This window comes from Poecilia latipinna, unplaced genomic scaffold (assembly GCF_001443285.1).
Source record: "Poecilia latipinna isolate Pla-1442-1.1 unplaced genomic scaffold, P_latipinna-1.0 Scaffold3, whole genome shotgun sequence".
In the NCBI taxonomy this organism is placed as follows: domain Eukaryota; kingdom Metazoa; phylum Chordata; class Actinopteri; order Cyprinodontiformes; family Poeciliidae; genus Poecilia; species Poecilia latipinna.
In genome coordinates, this window is record NW_015112619.1 from 430,035 (window position 1) to 450,072 (window position 20,038).

At 40.2% G+C, this 20,038-nt stretch overlaps 1 long non-coding RNA gene across 1 annotated transcript; it reads left to right on the top strand.

The window, feature by feature from the left end:
* Positions 1-715: 715 nt before the first annotated feature.
* On the top strand, positions 716-17,321 carry LOC106954911 (uncharacterized). The gene is made up of 3 exons (XR_001426459.1): positions 716-818; positions 16,930-16,933; positions 17,310-17,321. It is a non-coding gene; the product is annotated as an uncharacterized LOC106954911 (long non-coding RNA).
* The last annotated feature ends 2,717 nt before the right edge of the window (positions 17,322-20,038 follow it).

Consider the following 20,038-nt stretch of genomic DNA (forward strand, 5'->3'; position numbering starts at 1 on the left):
AATTTATGCCAGGGACCAACACAGAATAAGCTATAAGTGTGAATTGGAATGACAGGCAAATTTGAAACAAATTTTGCTGAGCGATTGTCTAAAAAATTATTGCGATAAACAATAATATTGTTTCAAGACCAGTTGACACTGATTTAATGGAAATGACTAATAATGCATGTGATTTCCTGCCATAGATAGATACACTTTATTTTCAAAAGAACACATATCTGTCATAAGAAGTGGTTGGTGATGGTGAGGAGAGATGCAGGTAGACCCAGGATATAGATGAAAATGGTAATTTATTGATGAAAAGCTCAAAACAGACCAGATCTCAGGCAGCACGGCAGAGCGGAAACAGAGGCTCAGCACCTGTAGCAACTGAATTAACAAAGACTGACAAGATGAGCTAAAGCCGACTTCACAGATCTACTGTGCCGGCAGACGAACTATCATAAACAACGACTTTAGACAAGGACCAGGGACACAGGTGAACTTAAATACACTGGGAGGGTGATCAAGGAACAAGACACAGCTGGGATCAATCAACAGAGGAAGACGCAGAGACAGACTCACAGGACAGAAACTGAACACAGAAAAACCTACAATAAATACACAGAACACAGATCATGACAATAACACTGGAACTGATCAACTAAATTAACAAAACAACCAAAAACAAAATTAAATGGATTCTCAGTCTTCATTAACAAAAAACATTCTTGAATAAAAACTAAACAACATAAAGCCAAAGTGGAAATAAATACTGCATTCAACCAAACGAGTGCAGATTATGAAGTCTGTTTGTGCCCTTCAGTAATCTCTAGATTGTCGCAGGTTTCGTAACCGATCATCCTGCAGTGTGTGGTGTGTTACGGTAGATCGTCGTGACCCCTCCGATCTAAATCGGGGATTTTCCCGACTGGGAGCTTAATGCAGCATGTTGAATGTGACAGGTAGCCAATCCGAAAGCGCGGATTCTCCTCCGTGATTTCTGAGGGGAAATTATGAGGGGAATCCCAAACAGCTGACACGGCGCAACCCGAAGTCCACCGGACATTGGAGATGAAATGTGGAAACAACATTAATATTTATTTAACATTTTGTGCAAAGAATATAGAAATGACAAGGAGAAGAGTTGGAGCCAAATTGCTACCGCAGTTGATAAACCCGGTAACTTTTCAACTGTTCTTCGTTAACGTGACATAAATAGGTTATAATGATTTTCATTCAGTCGGGACTTTACGCTGATTCTAGCCACATGCATCACAGGTAGATTCTAGTAAAGCATTGATTAATGCCCTATTTTAAAATTAGTTAACTGGACTTGTAGCCATTATTTTGTGCCCTAGTTGCTGGACACCACACGGCACGACGAACCCGATCGAACCGTTATACCCAGGATTTCTGTCGGCTAATGTATCTCTCAAGTTTTGAAAATGGGCCGACAGTCGGCCGACAACTCGTGTAGTGTGAGCTGGACATTACACTAAGGAAATAGGAAGGGAGGGTCAGTGAAGAGCACCGGAGTTGAGCTTTTTTCATTCAGAGTCATCAATAGAAAGAAAAAAGGCAGGAAGAGACGATAAAGCTGATAATTAAAATGAGGTTGATAGGTTTGATTTATCCTGCGATTAATTGATTTATCGTTTATCGCGACAGGCGTATGCACCACTAATATTTGTTCTCGTGACACATTCTTCCACCTGAAAAAAATCAATCGCTGTACGTCTTTTGGCTGCATCTCTGACTGGCAGGTTTGGTGGTGTGCTGCACTCTTTCTGATTTCTGAAGATTTTGAGAGGTTTGTTGTTTTATAACCAAACAATTTTTTTAAAAACTTTGATCAAAATCACCTCTGACCTGTTTGCTATGTTCATGGTTGTTCACCGACGTTCTCTAAGAAAAACCTCTGAGGCCTTGATGGAACAGCTGGATATGCTATAAGCTGGTTGCATCGGATTAAATTTAGGTGTGTCAGAGAAAAGGGGATGAATACATATACTTATCCCATGTATCATTTTCCTCCCATGCCTTGACCTTTTGGCCCTGCAAGAATAAGTGAGTATAGACAATCATAGAACGGATGAACGCTGGTTGGCCACATAGATCTATGCACTGAAATGAACTGAGAAAAATGAATGTAAGAGAAGCAATGAATATGATTTCAGCACAAGATATGATATACCAATATTCAACCGCTTTTTTTTTTTTTTTTAAAGAAAAAAATAAATTTAAATTTTACCTAATGGGACATCATTAGCTGAACTTGTTTATTCAGGGCATTGAATTTTTCACTGTTGAACTATAACCACTTAATTAATTTGTATGCATTTGTATAAAAGAAATGAGAGCTGATTCTTGTTGCACAAAACAGTTTGAAGCTGATGGGTTAGGAAACAACTCCAGCACTGAGATCATTACCTCTGGCAGGTGTTTTCAGGCTTGTTGCTGCTGTCAAATAAATGGTGTGAATGCAAGATGGTCCTGTGACTCTCCGAGATTTGCATACAAATACAGGAACATTTTTTATTTTTTTTTTAGCTCGGTATGGGGGAAGAGCAGATGAGGGTTAAGTGGTTGCACCAAGTTGGTTTATGCAGCAGGTCTTGATTTTAGTCTGTGGCAAAGGGAAAAGCTATCATTAGGAGCTTAACTGGCTCATGGCCTCTGCTCACTGATGACATACCAGTCTGCTACGGTCTGTTGCAAAGAAGCAGCTCACTCAGTTTGTTTTTGGGCAGAAAATACAACCTCAACATCTTCTATTAGTTCTCCTTCGGAAATATTGTGCGATTAAGTTTTTTTCAGCTTTGCAAATAAAAAAAATAAAATACTCCATATGCTGAATTAAAACCTGCTGCAAGTCACAGAAACAACTTTTATTGAACAGAACCTGCATTACATTAAAAAAAACGTTAAATGTTTGCAAATGCAACAAATAAAATCGATTCATCATATAAAACTTAAAATATAGTTTAAAATGTATGATTTTTTTCTAACTCTACACACTGCAATAAAAATGTTCCATTTGTCTAATTGTGTCTTAGGAATACCATAACAGTTTGAACAGTCACAAAGTGAATCTGATTATTCTTATTTCGACTATCTTGAGTTGCAGCTGGGATGAATTGATGAAATGCATCAATATGAGACAATGGCAAGGCCCAAAGGAACTAAAACACTGGAGGGAAAACAAAACACAGTCAAATTTAAAGGCACATTGTCAAAAATACAACCAAAATACAAGAGTACGAGTGTTGACAGAGCTTGGTGGAAAAAGAACATCTGAAGGTCTGATGTAGATAAAACTATGTACATAAAACTAATCGCAAGACGGCTTAAACTGGGAAGTTATGATGATTAAGGAACCAAAACCAGAAGTGACTTTGAACGACCATTGCTAGAAAAAAGAAACTGAAATGAACAATAGCACATTGCAGGAATTTTAATAGTAGGTAAGATAAAAATAATAAACAATAGCAAAATGTACAAAACACAAGATTTATTTCTAAACATAACAGAAAAGAGAAAAGACGACAAGATGGAACCTGATTAAATGAAAACCTGATGAAAAAAATTAAATGACTAGTAAAACCAATGTCCCTAAGCTATTAGATATTTAAAGTCTTCATAGACTATAACACGGCAGTCTTTCTCAAGATTTTCAAGATTTTTGAATGTTGAATTGTGACTAATTTGGGTAAGCTTCAAATCTACCCAAATTTGTGTAAATAACTTAGTTACGCAGCAAAGCTGCAGCCGTGAGTATCACATCTAAACTTGGTAATTTTGTCAGAACTTGTACAATTTCCCTAAGGGAGGTTTCTGTAATCCCCACCGTCAGTTTCAGGCTTGATGTGAAAAACGAACAACTCTGATGGGTTTGATCAACTTTTTAGAGTTTAGAGGATGCAAGTTAGGGTTTTTTTTTTTTTTTTCGTGTACAGACTAGTTCACATCACCAATAGAGCCATCCTGAATAACGATTTGAACCTGGAATGCATATCTTGGCAAACCAAGTCAGAAGTAATTAGTCACGGATCCTTGCAACGTGATCTCACCAAGGACTTATTGCCTGAAGCTATTTTCTGAGTTAATCTGCAAACTCTTGTAAAATGTTAAGTACAAACAATAAGAGTGCTTGCTCACGCTGCTTCCCCTCCGTCCTCTTTGACAGCATGACAAATACACTTTGCTTTTGAACTGCAGTCTGATCTTGGGCAACATGTACATCTTGGAGGCCCAATGCATGCTGATCACTAAACGTAACGCAGCATTTTATTTCCTCTGTAGAGCACAGATTGTGTAATCTGTAGATTTTATGTTCGTGTCAATATGCGAGTGTGTGTTTGTGAGTTTGCGTGCTAAAGGAAGTGGACCAGTAGGTTGTTTCCTGTCCCCCTTTGCACTCTCAGTGCTTTTGTGTCTTGTATTTTAACAGAGGCTCAACCTCATTGTTGAAAATAAACATCACAATAAGGTCTCAGTCATGCACCTTTCATGGTCTAACCACATGCACACACTGAATCCAGTATGGAGCAATTTGAATTTAAATAATAATGTCCAGCATTGTGAGCTGGTGAGTAAAGATCCATTAGGGAGGCCTTCCTTATGTCTCCTTTAATTACCATTTTGTTCCGTCTTACCTGCTTGCTTGCCCTTTCAAGTCTCTGATTGCTTAGTGAAGGATTTTTTTTTTCTCACTGAATATTAAATTGTATTGAAATCAATAGCATGGTAATATATTTGCCTAATTACAATCTTCATTTTTCATTAAAAAAGAAGAAAAAAACCACCACAAATTATTATAAGAAAACTTTAACTAAAAGATCCCACTTAATATTCATCAGGTGTGTATTCATATCAAATCAGAATAATAATCTAAAAAATAAATCAGTCATTTCCTAAATTATTAAAACATAACTGACTTATTTGGGTGAAAATATTTTATGATACCAGCATTTTTACATCATGATCTTTAAAAGAAAGATGTCAAATAAACCAAGACACTGTGGTATTTCAGCTAACAGGTGACACAGGAAGACAGTCGATCTGGACACATGTGGATTGTCATTGAGACCAATTTAAGCCAATTTTGATTTCTGAAGAACCATAATGAGATTATTTTCTCTCTTGCTGAAAGAGAGGCGTTGTGACAAAACATCTTAAACAATAACAAAAGGATTCCAATCTTATTCCAAACTATCGCTATCACTTTATATTTACAGATTATGTTTATCATGCGTTGCTGAAGCAGCAGTCTTTGCGTGTGTTCCTTCAGAGTTTAACTCCCTACGTTAACCGAGTACGTTGAGATCTGCTAAAAGTTTTTGCTTTCTGTTCCTCCATTACTGCCTGAATATAGCCGCTAACGTGTCCCTGCATGTTGTAGAAAACTACTTTTAAGTATCTTCTTACATTTTCAGTTTTGTTTGGCATTATTTTTAATTGCCTGACTGATCATAAAAATGAAAACCATTGATTTGGTTCACATAAAAAAAACATCCCTTCCTTACACTGCCGCTAGCTCGACCTGTTAGCGTGCAGGTATGCTACGTTTCACCTCTTGGAAAAGCACGAGATCGGAGTTTCCAGCTCATCAGTCAATGCCAGTGGAGATGAAAATATGCGGATTTAATTCATGAAAGTAAGTTTTAAAACTCTATAAAATCAAAATAACCCCTGAGATGCTTTTATGATAAGACGGCGACAAAAGTCACTTCCCACTTAAGGGAAACTTGGGTCTCAGAATTTCACTTTCTGCTGAAACAGATCTGTGCCCTTGAGCAAATTCTGTTGTTGATCCCTGACGTGCAATTTTCTTCCAGGAAACCATGTTAACCATTTACTGTTTATTATTTCCACAAATGTACTTGTACACACCTAGCTTCATTCTTCCACATAATGTTTGGCCAAATTCACTCAAGAACCAGTTTTACTGGAAATTAAAGGGAAAAAAAAAAAGTATTTTTAACAACTCAACTAAAACAACAAAAAATTGCTTGCTTGGTTATTTTTAGAAGTCAATAGCTGGAAATACTTGACATGTGAGTGAAATAATTAAAAAAAAAATCACAGCAGTTTAGAAAATATCATATATTATTTGGAGTCTGAGCAGTTGGAGGGAAAATGTTTGAGTTCAACAGAAAGAGCACAGCTGGCTTGTGGATGTTATACACCAGCTTGAGAAGCAGCGTGAGTTTTCACCCCCCCAAAAAACCTAAAACACATGTACAGTTTGTTAAGCGAACAGTTGCTTTAAATAACAACGCTCGGGAAAAGATGCACTCCAGATTCTGAGAATTTGTCCCCAACCCCCCACCCCCCCAAAAAAACAAAACAAAAACTCAGCAGCTTGCAAAAAGACATAAATTTACACAGCATTTGTAGCCTGTTTGTTTCAGAGACATTCTCTAGCTGGATTAACAGAAGGGACAGGAAAAAACAAAAGTAGATGAGTTATTTCCCTTAGAGAACTCGGGGCCGAACAAAAGTGGCAGAAGGCGTCACTTTTACGCGAATTGCAGTTGATGACACGTATATTTGATGCCCGGCAACGGTTTGAACTACGAGGCTGACACTTCAAAGAGATAGGCTTTCCTCGCTCGTTTATTTCCAGTTCCTCCCTGCAATGAGTTTTTAGTGGTGTGAGGTTGACTTAAGAAGGAGGGGAGGAAGGAGGACGCACACACACAGACACTCGCACACACACACACAGTGAGCATTTAGACAGAGTGCTTGCACTTCAAACAAATGGGACTTCATCAGTGAACATCAGTAATGGTTCCAGGCTGCCCCAACAGCTCTAATCATTTCCAGAGGGAGACTCAGAGAGAGAGAGAGAGAGACAGAAACAGAGCTTTTTATTTATTTAGTTGTTTTATCTAAAGGCTCTCTTGCAAAAATACAGTGGATAAAATGCTACATGTGTGATAACAGAATGAATTCCTGAAGAAACGCAAACAGCCTATAAAATACATGCTTTTACAAATGCCACAGAATGTGTAACATCAACACTACTTATTCTTCATTTTTCATTTAACTTAATGCAGAGTTTCTGTGCCGCGTTCCAAAATTTATTGCGATCTTATGGGCTATAAGAGCAGTTCATAATCATGACCTCTATTTCTGCTTAGCTGACCTTAATATGATGGGACTAAATAAAACTCAGTGCGACTGTCCCAGAACATGAGCGCTGTTCGGTCCATCAACCACGGCCGTCCACTGAAAGTGGAGAATCATTGTAGCTCTGGAGGAGCTGCAGAGATTCACAGCCCCTGGATGGCACCGCTGTTAGAGACAAACTTGTAAAAGATTTTAAGCTGCAACTGTCGTATTAGGTTCTGATGCAAAACACAGAACAGGGATCTGCATGCATGCGTGCAACTTGGAACGAAGGCATTTGCAGGGTCTGGGCTGAATAGCGATGTTTCATCAGAAGTGATCCGACTGAAGCCAAGATGTTCTTTACTTTATGTCCAAAACAAACAGGCTGCTTTCCATTCCTTGGGAGGTTAATGTAGTGTGAATATCCAGAGCGAGATTGCTGTATTTAAAAACAAATGAAGCTGAAAACGGCCAGGTTCTGTTGATGTAAAACACAAAGCCATCAGTCGGGTCAGCGCAAGCCTGCAGCACAGAGGACGGTGATGTTTGTGCACCTGTGGGAAATCTTTTGTGAGAAGTGGAGAATTCTTTTTTTTTTTTTTTTTTGAGTAAAGATGGAACTATTTTCGCTTTCATCTAAATAGAAACCAGAAAGACGCATGTATGGATTCAGCAAAAAAAATAAAAAAGTCTTGAGACCATGTGAAGCTCAGCAAGCTGAGGATTGAACCACTTTACCATCAAAAAGACACAAAGCTTATCTTTCCTCTGTAGTAAAAACAAATATATTAGAGAAATCCAGTTACAAAAACAGGAGCGTCTTCTTCCTCTCAGATGACGAGAGTAAACGGATTAGATGTTTCTTTGACACAAATGGGCAGATTTGAGGAAGAGGGAGAGCATGTGTGGTGACAGTTGGTCCAGTCATGTGAGGTCCCGTTTGCAGACTGCTGGGATCTGGGAGTCGTGGTTGTCTGGTTCTCTTTGCCAGGTCACCACGGATTGGACGGTGATCAACGGCAGAGTCACACCTCTCTGTATGGAAGCTAATCTTTAGGTAGCAGCTTTACAAAGAGGGAGGATAGGGTGTAGGGGAGTTTCTGGTGAATGTGTGTTTGCAATATTAAAAAAAAAAAACAAAAAAAACATAAACACGCAAACGTAGTAATTCCTTATGACACCTCAGAATGCCGACTTGCTTCTCGCTAGTACCTCACAGATTCGCTGAAACGGTGACGATGAGCAGCGATGTGGGAAATAATCCATAACCGAGATTCCCTGTGTTCATCTTGGTCACTTTGCTGTGACCTTCCACCACAAACATCTGACAAAATACATCCTTCCGTGATACAATCCTGACACGGTTTCCGAACCGTGACACCGCGAAGCCTTTCCAGATGACACGTAATTTGTGGCTCCGGTTTTATCTCCTCAACAATCAAAACTTAGAAGTGTTCTTGACAGAAAATTGATGCTCGCCTTGGAATGTGGAAAACTCTCTGCTCTGTGTCCAGAGAGAAACGACAGACTATAACGCTACGGGAAGACTTCATGATCAAAAAACTCCATCTAGTCGAACTGAAAACTGAATGTCAGTTAGGATACCTTTCGCAAGTGTTCTTTTTTTTCCTTTTTTTTTTTTTTTTTTTGCATTTTCCTCCCATTGCTACCACAAGCCTCCACAGTATATACATTTCAGTTTTTTATTTATGCAAATAAAAAACTGAAGAGTGGTGTGCATTCACAGTCAGCATTAACTGAGTCAGTTTTTTTTCTTCTTCTTTTTTTTGTAAAACCACCTTGCGCTGCACTTACAGCTGCAAGTCTTTAGGAGTCCCTTTCCACTGAGTTTGCACACAGAGAGACTTCATTTTATTTTTATTTTTTGCAGATTCTTCTTTTCAAAACAGACTTTGATCTGAACCACTGCATTGTAGTTCTGGCTGTGTTTTGGGTTGTTCTTCATGGGTATGTGGCCAAACAACTTTTTTTTTTTCTCAGACAACTATTGCGTATTTTTCTATTAAATGGGAACTTTGCTCTGCCAAGCTTAGCAGGCTGCTCTTCCTGCTTGCTTGGGATATTGGCCACAGCGCTCTAATGATATGGTCAGACCCCTGGCTATATGAAAGACAGGAGTCAGACAGACAGTCGAAGGCCGTTTCCTGAGAGCCATATTGATCTCATCATCTCCTGCCCTCTTCTTGCTCCGTTCTCACTCAGACCTCTGAGGAAATGAGTGATAAAGACAGAGGAGAGGATAGAGACAGAGACGAGTGGTGGAGACGAGAAACAGATTACAGCCCCACAAGAGCATTCCCCATCTTTTTTTTTTTTCTTTTGTGCCATACAGCAAAGCCCAACGGATTAATAATATACAACCTTGTGAGACTCTAAGCTCTCCATCACAACCACAAATGCATGGACTCCAGTAAGGCACTTTAGTGAACAATCCCTTGTAATGCTCATATCTGGTCCATCCGAAATGCACACCTCTCACGCTCAAGTTCGTTGCTATCAATCAGAAGCTATTAGCTGCAGAGGGGAGAGGGGCATGGGGGGGAAAGGCCACAACAGATAAAACCCTCGCCGAAGTGCCTCTTAATTGATGCTCCAGCCATTCTTCATATCCCGGCGGTGCAGCACTGACGTGATCTACAAGCTCATCAGGAGGAAATTAACCAACTCACCAGGCCATGTTTCATCCAGTGAGACCGGCGCAATAAATGCCCCCGAAACCGACTGCTCGTATTACGGAACCCGGCCCACGTCCTCATGCTCTCTGAACGGCCCGGGGGACTTTTAATCGGTCAACATTTTAGAGCGGTAAGGTGTTGCGTTTTCAGTTCTCCGTGTCTTTGCTTCCGCGGCGTAAATGGATTTGGTTGTCGTGGTCTGATAAATGTTGAGGTGTCATTAAATAAACCCACATATTTGGGTCTTAAAAAGAGGAAGTGTGTTGACCTTTTTCCAAGATGACAAGTGTTTCTGTCCTTGCTGGTATTTGCACTTAGTGCTTCCCTCATTATGTGGTTAATTAATGCTAAATTTAATTATACTATAATCAATCAATCAACCAAACCTTCTTGACCTTCCCCGGGCTCTTGGAGTGATTTATGTTAAGGGGTGAGTGACATCCATCCATCCGTCCGTCCGTCCGTCCATCCATCCATCCGTCCGTCCATCCATCCATCCATCCATCCATCCATCCATCCATCCCAACACCTGAATATGCTTAGAACGTACAATGTTTTCTCATTCAAAAAGCACTGAATATCAAAAACTCTCCATACTGATTAAGTTTGAAACAAATGTTCTCCCTTTGGGGATCAATACACTATTACCTTATCTTATCTAAAATCCCTTACCTGCATTGAGCTACCTGCAGTGAAATCAAGCCAAACCGGTTATTCAAGCCTCAGAAATCCTTGACGTTAGTTCTGACCTATCCTTGACTTTGGTCGGGTTATCTACTTCAGCCTTCCTGGAAAACGCGAGTGTGTTCTCCGGCTGCCACAGGCGTACGCACTTCTTACCTGTAAACAATTCATGAGAGCCCGCTTTATATTTCATGGGGTGGAAATGGATGTTTCTTGTCGGGTTGGGAGCAAAAGTTGAAACGGGAAGGACGAGGCAAATGGAGTAATCACTAGGCTTTGGATATGAACTGATACAGACAAAAAAAATCTGAAAGAGATGCAAGAATCAGTGTGAAAAAAATCTGTGCCTCTGACATCTGAGATCTTACTGCGCTCCGTAACTTTGACGATCTGGAGAGTTTCTTGGACTTTGATGCTGCAAGAAGAAGATGAAATGAAGTCTAGGAGGTGATCCAAGACGGCAAAAAGAAGCGTTGGAGTGACGGATGGTGTCTTCTCTGCAGGGACCTACTTGCCCTTAACCAACAGTGCTTTGCCTGGTGTAGTAATTGAAAGTAATGATAATTAATATCCTCCCCATAATCACCATGCGTTACACAAGGAGCAGGCCTACTGCAAAATGTGCCCAGAAAAAGTTAATCCCATTAACCTTTTACTTGTTCTAATCTGGATTAATTTTCAGGAAAGAGAAAAAAATGATTCCCGGGAAGCGCGGTGAAGATTTTAATAAAATAAAAATAATTATACCCTGGTACTTTTCCCCTTCACTGAACTGAGAATTGATCTCAAATCGAGATATATTGGAGTTGATGCCAAGGATAACAAATTAGGACTAAAACAGCGAAGACTCCTTACAAAAATCAGCCAGTAACAATCATACGGCGGAGCATTTGAGAGGCAAATGAGGGTAGTCAAATGTACAGCAGGAGATGAGCAGAGGGCTATGACCAGGAACAAAGTAGACCCTCAATTTACGGCCAGGAATGTGTGGTGATGCGTCGAACCTTGCTGATATTTTCCGACTTTCAGCGGAGTGGTAAGAAAGGTGTCGAACTTGGAATAAGCGGATGCATATCATGAATATATTTCCATCTGTTTGAGAGGGATATATTCTGCTTTAGCAGAGGAAACATGCGCACAGATTAGTAACATTATGGATAACGGGGAGCAAATTGGCAGAGTCAAGCGATGAGGCTGACCTCACGTCCCTGTGTGCTGTACGTTTCACCATATCAGAGCAGGACCTCGGTAAACATGTAGAAGTTGGCCCCCTCAGGGATGACCGGCTTAGCAGAAAACCCGCCGTTCACCTCCACACACCTTCTCAGGCAAGAAAAGGAAAAAAAAAAACCCTATAGTTATTCACTTAGTTCAAGTACAATTACATGCTTTTCAATTGCAAATCAGAGCAGAGCCACAGACAATCAAGTGAGGTCGTTTCCATAAACACGAGCTCCACGTTAAGCCAACTCCAGCCTACTAGGGAGAGGACATATGTAACCAAATTACAGCGAGCACCCAGGGGACATGCAAATGTGATGGACCTCCCGCATGACTTACCTTCGTTTTTTTTTTTTTTTTTTTTTTTTTTTGAAAAAAACGTTGGTGCGATAAGATTTGTGAGGAAAAACGCAAAGGGATGCTGGCTTCGGTGTTTGAGTCTCTTTTGTTGAGGAGGTTATCAAAAGCCTCCCTTTAATAACCGACACTCTAACTTCAGCAACGACAAAAGGATTAATTAAATCGTCCTGATAGCGCCGTCTGAACTGAACTTTAAAATGGACACGACGAAAAAGCGGGAAAAGAGTCAGTGGAATGGTCTAATTGTTCGTCGCTTTTGTTGGGTTTACAGCTGCTGGGAATAGCAAGTGTTCTTTTGGTGCGCTCGGAATAGAAGGAGGTCAAACTCGTTAGAAATTTTATTCTGTGTTGTGCCGCTTATCATCGGTGAGGAGTTTGTTTATGTGCAGGAGTAGCCCCTACACAACTTTGAAAAGCACAGCTCCCATTTGTCCAAGAGGCTCTCGGCTAATTAGAATTAAAAAGGTAAAAAGGAAAGTCAGTAAGCAAAATAATTTATACCTCTAAAATATGTTCTAGTAGGTGATAGACCAACAGAAAGTACTGCTTAATTGTGAAGTGAAAGCAGAACAATAGATGGTTCTTAAGCAATCATTATTGATTGCAAAAAATCTGAAAAGTGTGGTGTGCATTTGTATTTGAACCCTCTTTTCTCTGACGCCCCTTTATGAAATCCGGTGGAAGCCGCTTGTTTCAGAAGTTTCAGTGAACAGACCAGGTGTTTAAAGAACGGTTGCATTATAATACAACAGCTTAACACAGAGGTGTCAAACTTCAATCCTCGGGGGGCCACTGTCCTGCAACTTTTACATGTGCCTCTGCTGCACCACACCTGAATAGAATAATTAGGTCATTAGCAAGGCTCTGGAGAACGTATCTATGCAAGGAGGAGGTAAGTAAGCCATTTCATTCGAGCGTTTTGTACCTGTGGCACATCTAAAAACTGCAGGACAGCGGCCCTTGAGGACTGGAGTTTGACTCCCCTGGCTTAGCATGAGAAAGAAGATGCTCTTTTCAGATGGCTGCAAAATGTTTTTGCTTGCATACCAACCTCCAGGAAAACTGTCAATACACATCACCCTAAAAATATAAAACACGATGATCATCATGCCGTGGCAATAGTTTTTCACAAGAAGACTAATCGGAGTTGATGGGAAGATAGAGCTGAATGTCAGGTCGAGAGAAAACCTGTCGGAGGCCGAAAAAGACTAGAGGACAACAACCCTAAACATATAGCCGCAGCTACAATTCAGATCAAGATGTAGAGATGTGCTGGAATGGTCCAGTCAAAGTCTAGACCTCAATCTGATTTAGCTGTTTCCTTGCTCTCTGCATGACGCCCCCGCTTTTTTTTTATATTAAATAATTTTTTTATTTTTCCTTTTATATCATAATTCTGTGTTCCTTTGTGCTTATCTAAGCAACACAATCCCAAAGACGCTGCAGTTCTCCTTGTCACCTTCTTCTTTAAAAGCCTCAGTTTTCCAACATCTCTAACCCACACTCTCTCTGCATCCTTCATTCTCACTTACTTCTCTCTTGCCAGCTCACACCCTTTCTTTTCTGTCTGTTTTGGACCACCCAACAAGCCATGCCCCCCACCCCCCTACCCCCTGCACTCCAGCTGTTTCCCTGCTGTGGGTTGAGTTTGTGTTACTTTGTTTCCGCATGGCTGTGATTGAGGCAACCCCCCACCTCAGCCCTTCCAGCTTGATTTCTTTTTCACTTGCGCCGTCCTTCACAGTGTGTTTTTTTGTTTTTTTTTTCTGCATCTCGCTGCTCGGGGGCTCTGAAAGAATCGGAGAGGGACTGCTTTTGTATCCAGTGCAGGTGTCTTTGGTGGGTGAAAGAGGGCTGCAGAGTCTGTGGCTGTCTACCATCGGGGGGCAAGCTTATTCAGCCTCGGACCCCCCCCACCCCACCCCGCCACACCTGTGGCAGGTCTTGACCCGCACGAGTAAGTCAGTCATTCCTGAACTGAAGCATCTTTGTGTCTGACTGGTATTGTTCCCTGCAGGGCTACACATAGACACAAAAATCTGGGGCACTGGTACAACAGTTCTTCCTGCTTATGAGACATTCATGGTCCATTACTCATCCACCACAAACTTCGGTTCACACTAGTATGGCGTGAGAATGGGTGACAAGATTGCTGAACAGTATCGGATTGAATGGGAATAAATGGGTGTGTTGCCAAGACATAATAACACAGGTACACTTTTTCTTTAAACTCGAGGCTTTATGTCTGAGAACAAAGTAATAATCCCGTATAATTCTGGAGTTTTAAGCTTAGCAAATATGACATGTTTTGTGTCTTTTCAAAGTAACCAGTATGAAAAAGCTAAATAAGTGAAACTAAAAGTGATTTTGGACCGACAGCACAGAGAACTGAAATAAAAATGTAAAGGGACTAAAAGATCTTTCTGGGCCTGCTGTATGATTTGAATTGAGAAAATGCTTCTTTTCAGCTTAGAACTTTGCTGGTGAAATAAATAAAAGTCACTGTATCCATTTTTTTTAAAAAGGTGTTTGCTTCAAGACTGACACCCTTCTATGTTTATGACTCTTATTTTGAAGTTAGAAAGGAAGTGGCTTTGGCGCTAACTTGTGTTCCAAAAAGCTTAAGAACCCGTAAGGACTGAAGAAGTCACCGGAAACACGACGGGCTACAAGAATAAATCTTCACAAAGTCAGACTCTGAAACCTGGAACGAGGAGCTCTAATAAAGAGCTACAGACAATCCTCCGTCACTGAACCTTTTTAAAATATGCATCCTTTTTTTTTTTTTTTTTTTTTTAACTCTGCCGTTGGCCAGGTTAAATTCTTCAGAAGCCAGGTGAACTCAAACGAACCTGGAAATACAGAAGATCATTAGTGAAACCCAACATGAGCCTCGAGGGCAGAAATTAGGACAGGCCATTCCTTGACTGATCCTCAGACAGTTTTGCATTTAGCTTCCAGGTGGGTGAACTTGGGGTATGGTTGGTAACGTGCCCTCAGGACAACGTCACACTGGAGCCTCAGGGTGTGTGTGTATATATATATATACATAGACAGAATCAGAAGGACCGTGTTAAACATGCATTGTGCAACTTGCAAGTCGAACTGGTTTGAGATTTCACTGAGCCCTTGTCTCTCCCAGCCTCATCTCCAGTGTTTGATAAACCCCGATAGGAGCGTACACAGCTGGTACCTGCCTTGTTGCAGCTGGGGATTTCTCTTGCTGAAGGTGTCCAATTATCCATGGTGGTAGATTGGGGACTCTCAAAGTCCCTTCAGAAAGGGGGGGTGTGTGTCTGTGTGTGTTGGAGGGGCCTCTGAACAATAAATTGTGTTTGTGATCCCAACGAGCCCCTGAGAAGCGAAGAGGGCGAGGTGGGAGACGTGGGGGAGGTTAACTTTACTTTAATGAGTGCTTCGAAGATTCAAATTTCAGCTGGGGTTTCCTAAAGCCGCTGCAACCTCTGAGGTGTCTGTCATCATCCACACCAAGGCACACAACACTACAGATCCTTTTCAAAGACTAAGGTGTTCTACATTTCCAAAATGCTAAAAAATAAATTGAAAATAGGTTAAAAAACAGTTCAGAACTGCTTTTCTGGACCTACATTGTGTAATTAGCATTCAATGGCTGCATTATTCCTCACAAGTGTCTTTTAGCCATGAGTAGTTAAATGTTTCGAATGCTCAACATGATTAGCTTTTTAGTTGGATTTTAAACTCATGAGTTATGTTTTACAGCAAAAACAGTCCTGCAATGGCAGCTACGTGTGCCTGATGGGGAAAAAAAAAGGTGATAGAGAGATACCTAGCCCTATTCATTCACCATCTGAGCATTTTTCTTCAAGTGCCAACTCTTTGTTTCTGCTCTCAAGGACTTCCAGATGGCCCTTCGAAACACACCATATTGTGTTTCAGGTTAGTCATGTGGTGAAATACCTCACCAAATTTTTGTCCTTGAGACCCGAGTTTGATTCTTCAGCAACGCAACGGATCGTTTGGTCTGGACTTCCCCGGAGTTCCTGTTCACGCTACTACCTTTATGGTGGTGATTCTGTTGGGCTAGGAATAGGGGTAACTCTAGGAAATGCAACTCTGCCAAAGTCTCTTTCTACCCTCCAGCTACCAGGAAACAGAGCCTGGTGAGGCTGATTGGTCATTCAGTGATATGTCTCTTGGAATAGTGTGTCACAAAGGATAGCTAACAGGAATCCATTGTGCAAACGCAGCCAGAAGCAAGTCGAAGCATTTTTGGTAACGTTTTGTTAACTTAGCTGCTTTTTGGTTTCGAAAATGCTTCCTTAAAACGAGCCTGTTGTCCTGTACTTCCTCTTCACATAAACTGTACATGAAAGCTATAATTTTTATACTGCAGCTGCAGTTGGTTTATTTCCTACTAGTCTTTGGAAGCTTGAGGGCGTAAACCTACTGCATTGTAAAGATAAAAAATATACTTCACAATTTCATATCAAATCCCCCCCCCTTTTTTTAAGAAACATTAATGTTTAACTATAGTAATCATGTCAATTAATTTGCAAATCCAAAAATAGAACCCATCAAGACACTCATAATTAGTCTTTTTACTCCAATTTCTTCCTCTTTTGTTTCTTTTACATATTTAATATTCAGTGTACCACCCTTCAGTTTCTTTGTTGATTTAACAGTCTGCACTAGAAGACGTGAATTGTGAGAGCCACAGTTTTATGACTTCTCTGTCCACCCACAGTATCATAACACAAACATTTTTATGAACCCTGTCTACAACAAGTGCAAAAGAATATGATAAAGTTAATGCTGGCGTTCGTCACTTGCTTTGTGACGGAGCGACACGTTCTGATATGTTAGCCGGCGCGCACCACTTCATTTAGAGTAAAGTCTCTTTAAGCAGAGGGGGATGCTTATTTGTGGCTCCGCTGTGAAAATCAAAAATAATCTGTCAAGACAGAAAGCTCCTACATGAAATAAAAGGAAGCACGTCACATGCAATATCTAAAAATGTGTTGCCACTCTTTAGGAATTAGACGTCAAGTTATTAGTACTGATAATTAGTGGGAAGCCATTTGGTATTCCTTCATTTATTTATCCCCCCACACCTGCAGCAATATTTGGTTCAAATTTCACAATTTACATGTCAGTTTATGTTATTTTAATTTATTTCAGCTAAACCAGTTCTCCAATTATTCAACAAGTGTAAAAATCATATGATGTGTTGTAGAGGGGTGCACACTGAGACAATCGTTTTCAAAAAAGTAGAGAAGAAATTAAAAAAATATCAGGACATTGTACTTCACAGCTCCAAATCCTGTGACTGCAAAATGAAACAAAAGGTGACATTGTGCTTTGTTTAAATTAATATTTGGTGCTTCCTCTGTTATTTTCAACAGATACGCCGATAAAGGCTTAATTTAGCGTATCTTTTTTTTTTTTTTTTAAAGGATTTTCCTTTGGGTTTTTTCAGCATGTGTGTACAATATTTAACCATTCAGTCTTTCAACATTAATTTAGGATTTATTTTTTTGCCAGCACCCCACCCTCCCACAAGCCTAAAGACACACGCAACAAAAAATCACATCCTGACTCCCCCTCTTCTTGGCTATCGGACATCAATCTAGCGAGCACCGTCTGCTAAGCCTCACTGGGCAATTAACCACATTGAGAGTGAAAGCTCTAATCAATCCCTGGCCTTCCCCGTCACACACACGCACACAAAGCACACGCATACATACACACGCACCTTAAACGGTGCAAATTATTCTGGCATTTATGTAGTCCAAACAGCACTTTCAAAAAAAAAAAAAAAAAATGCTGCCTCTTTAAGGAGGGACTCAAACAACCCAGACATAAATACAATCTGTCTGCTGTGCTGCAGCCGACAAGAATTATAAATAAAATCTGATCGGCAACATAAGGTCTGACTTGCTTTAGACCAACAAGTTTACGGCTCCTCCTGTGTCCGTCATCATACACGCATTTGTCAATAACACAAAAGAGTTACAGATACAAATCAATAATTGACGCTTTTCTTCTTGAAGGTATTGAACGTTTGACTGATTAAAATATGGTGTTTTTTTTAAATAAAGCCAGAAAAGATACATATATGTATATATATCTTTTTTCAGGCAATTATTCTGCCTTTGTATAGTGTGGGCTAAATGTGAACTATGTGGGGGGGCTGCTGCAAAATCAGGCACCCCACCACATCTTGTCTCATTGATTCATGTGGACCTAAATGTCAGCAGCAGCAGGGCAGAAGGCCCCTGAAGAGCGCAGGGTGATGGGGGCTAAAGGCAGTGTGCTCTGCAGCCTCATCATAAAACAACACGCCTCTGACTCTGTTAAAATAGTCTAAGATTACTGATCAAGGACAATAAATTTGAACATCTATGTGAACAATTCTAGATTCACCAGAATTTAAGAGTGGACTTCAGAGAACAGTATCTTTCTTGCATTTTCTTCCCTGCCGGTAATAACTCGATTTTCTAATTCGGCTTGTCTATTATTCACAGGCTAAACAAACATGTGTGATAGATGCGCGGAATTATTGACCTGTGAACTATTGATTTGACATTTTTGTTCATGCATTCGTGGGGAAGTTCGGCGCTTTGATCATTCGGTTGGGTTATGCTAAATCTGCATCAAACACAGAGAAATAAATCAATAGCTACTCGTAACATGAATGAGAATGAAATCAGCATGATTAAAACATGGACGGTGGTGATTATCACATAGATGCTGGTTCTTCCTTTTCCATTTCTTACCGACTTTTGTGCAGTGGTTTCCTCCGAAGCAGTTAATCTCACAATCGAAATTTAGGTTTCTGCGACATTTCTCCTCTTGCTTAAACCGTGCACCTCCTGCTAAAACTTGCTTCTTCTCGGGAAAATCACACTGTCTTTCTGCAGTCCAAGAGAGAACAAAGACAATGTTTCATCAGAGAAAACACATTTGAAGCCTTAGCTTTCAGAAAGTTGAAGCGTGAGGCGCAGGAGTCAAAAAAAAAAAAACACAACTGAGAGACAAATTTCTATTAGTTGTCTCCTGCCATAAACATTTAAATACTCGTAGCCACCCTTTGGTGCTACGAGCTTTCCCTAAACTGTTACAGTGGCTCCTCCTCAAGACTTGAAAAGCATTTTCAATTCTTTCCACATCAGTTTTATGATGCAGAGTTGGGGGCATTGAAACCAATTCACTGCTGATATGCAACGGGAAGTCACGCAGCCGATTTGTCGAGTAGGCGTGAAATGGGGGGGAGCATTTAACCAGAGGTGCTTCTTTCACTTTGCTGGTCTTGTCATGATCTCATTGGTTAAGCACATGTTTATTGGTGAGCTTAAAGTGTTTCCATGTGAACATCACTTAAAGACAAATAAATAGATGTGAAAATGGATTTAGTTACTAAACAAATTTACCTGGTAAAGCCACAACAAATGAAATGCTTAAGAACTGAAAAGAGGGTAGGTGGCTTTTATCACAATATGCTTAAAATCCTTTATTACAAAGGTTGTATATTCTGGGGAGGTTTACTCGGAGGTCAGATTTTTTTGAGTTTCCAGTCTGGAAAATAACAACTGTGCCCTATGTAGGTCACCAAGCTGCCCTGAGTTCAGTATCTGAAATGGCTACTGTGAACATAAAATGAACTAATATATGTCTTACATTTTGCTCAAACTCTATTACAGTATAACATTTCATTAAGTGCAGGTCTTTAACATTTAACACACGTGGTTTGAGGTTGTGGGAGTTGGGTGTGGACGTTGGAATAAAATTTTTTTCTCCTAAGCCACTTTTTTTTTTTTTTTTTTTTTTTTTTTTAAACTAACATCCCCCTTCCCACCCCCTGCAAATTCTAAAATAGGTATATCAGAAACACATGTTTGCTATCGTGAAGATTCATAACAGATATGAAATTATAATCTTCATATTTTCATTTTATGAACTCCAACAACAGGGGAAGTGTTTTTGGAAATCTGACCTCT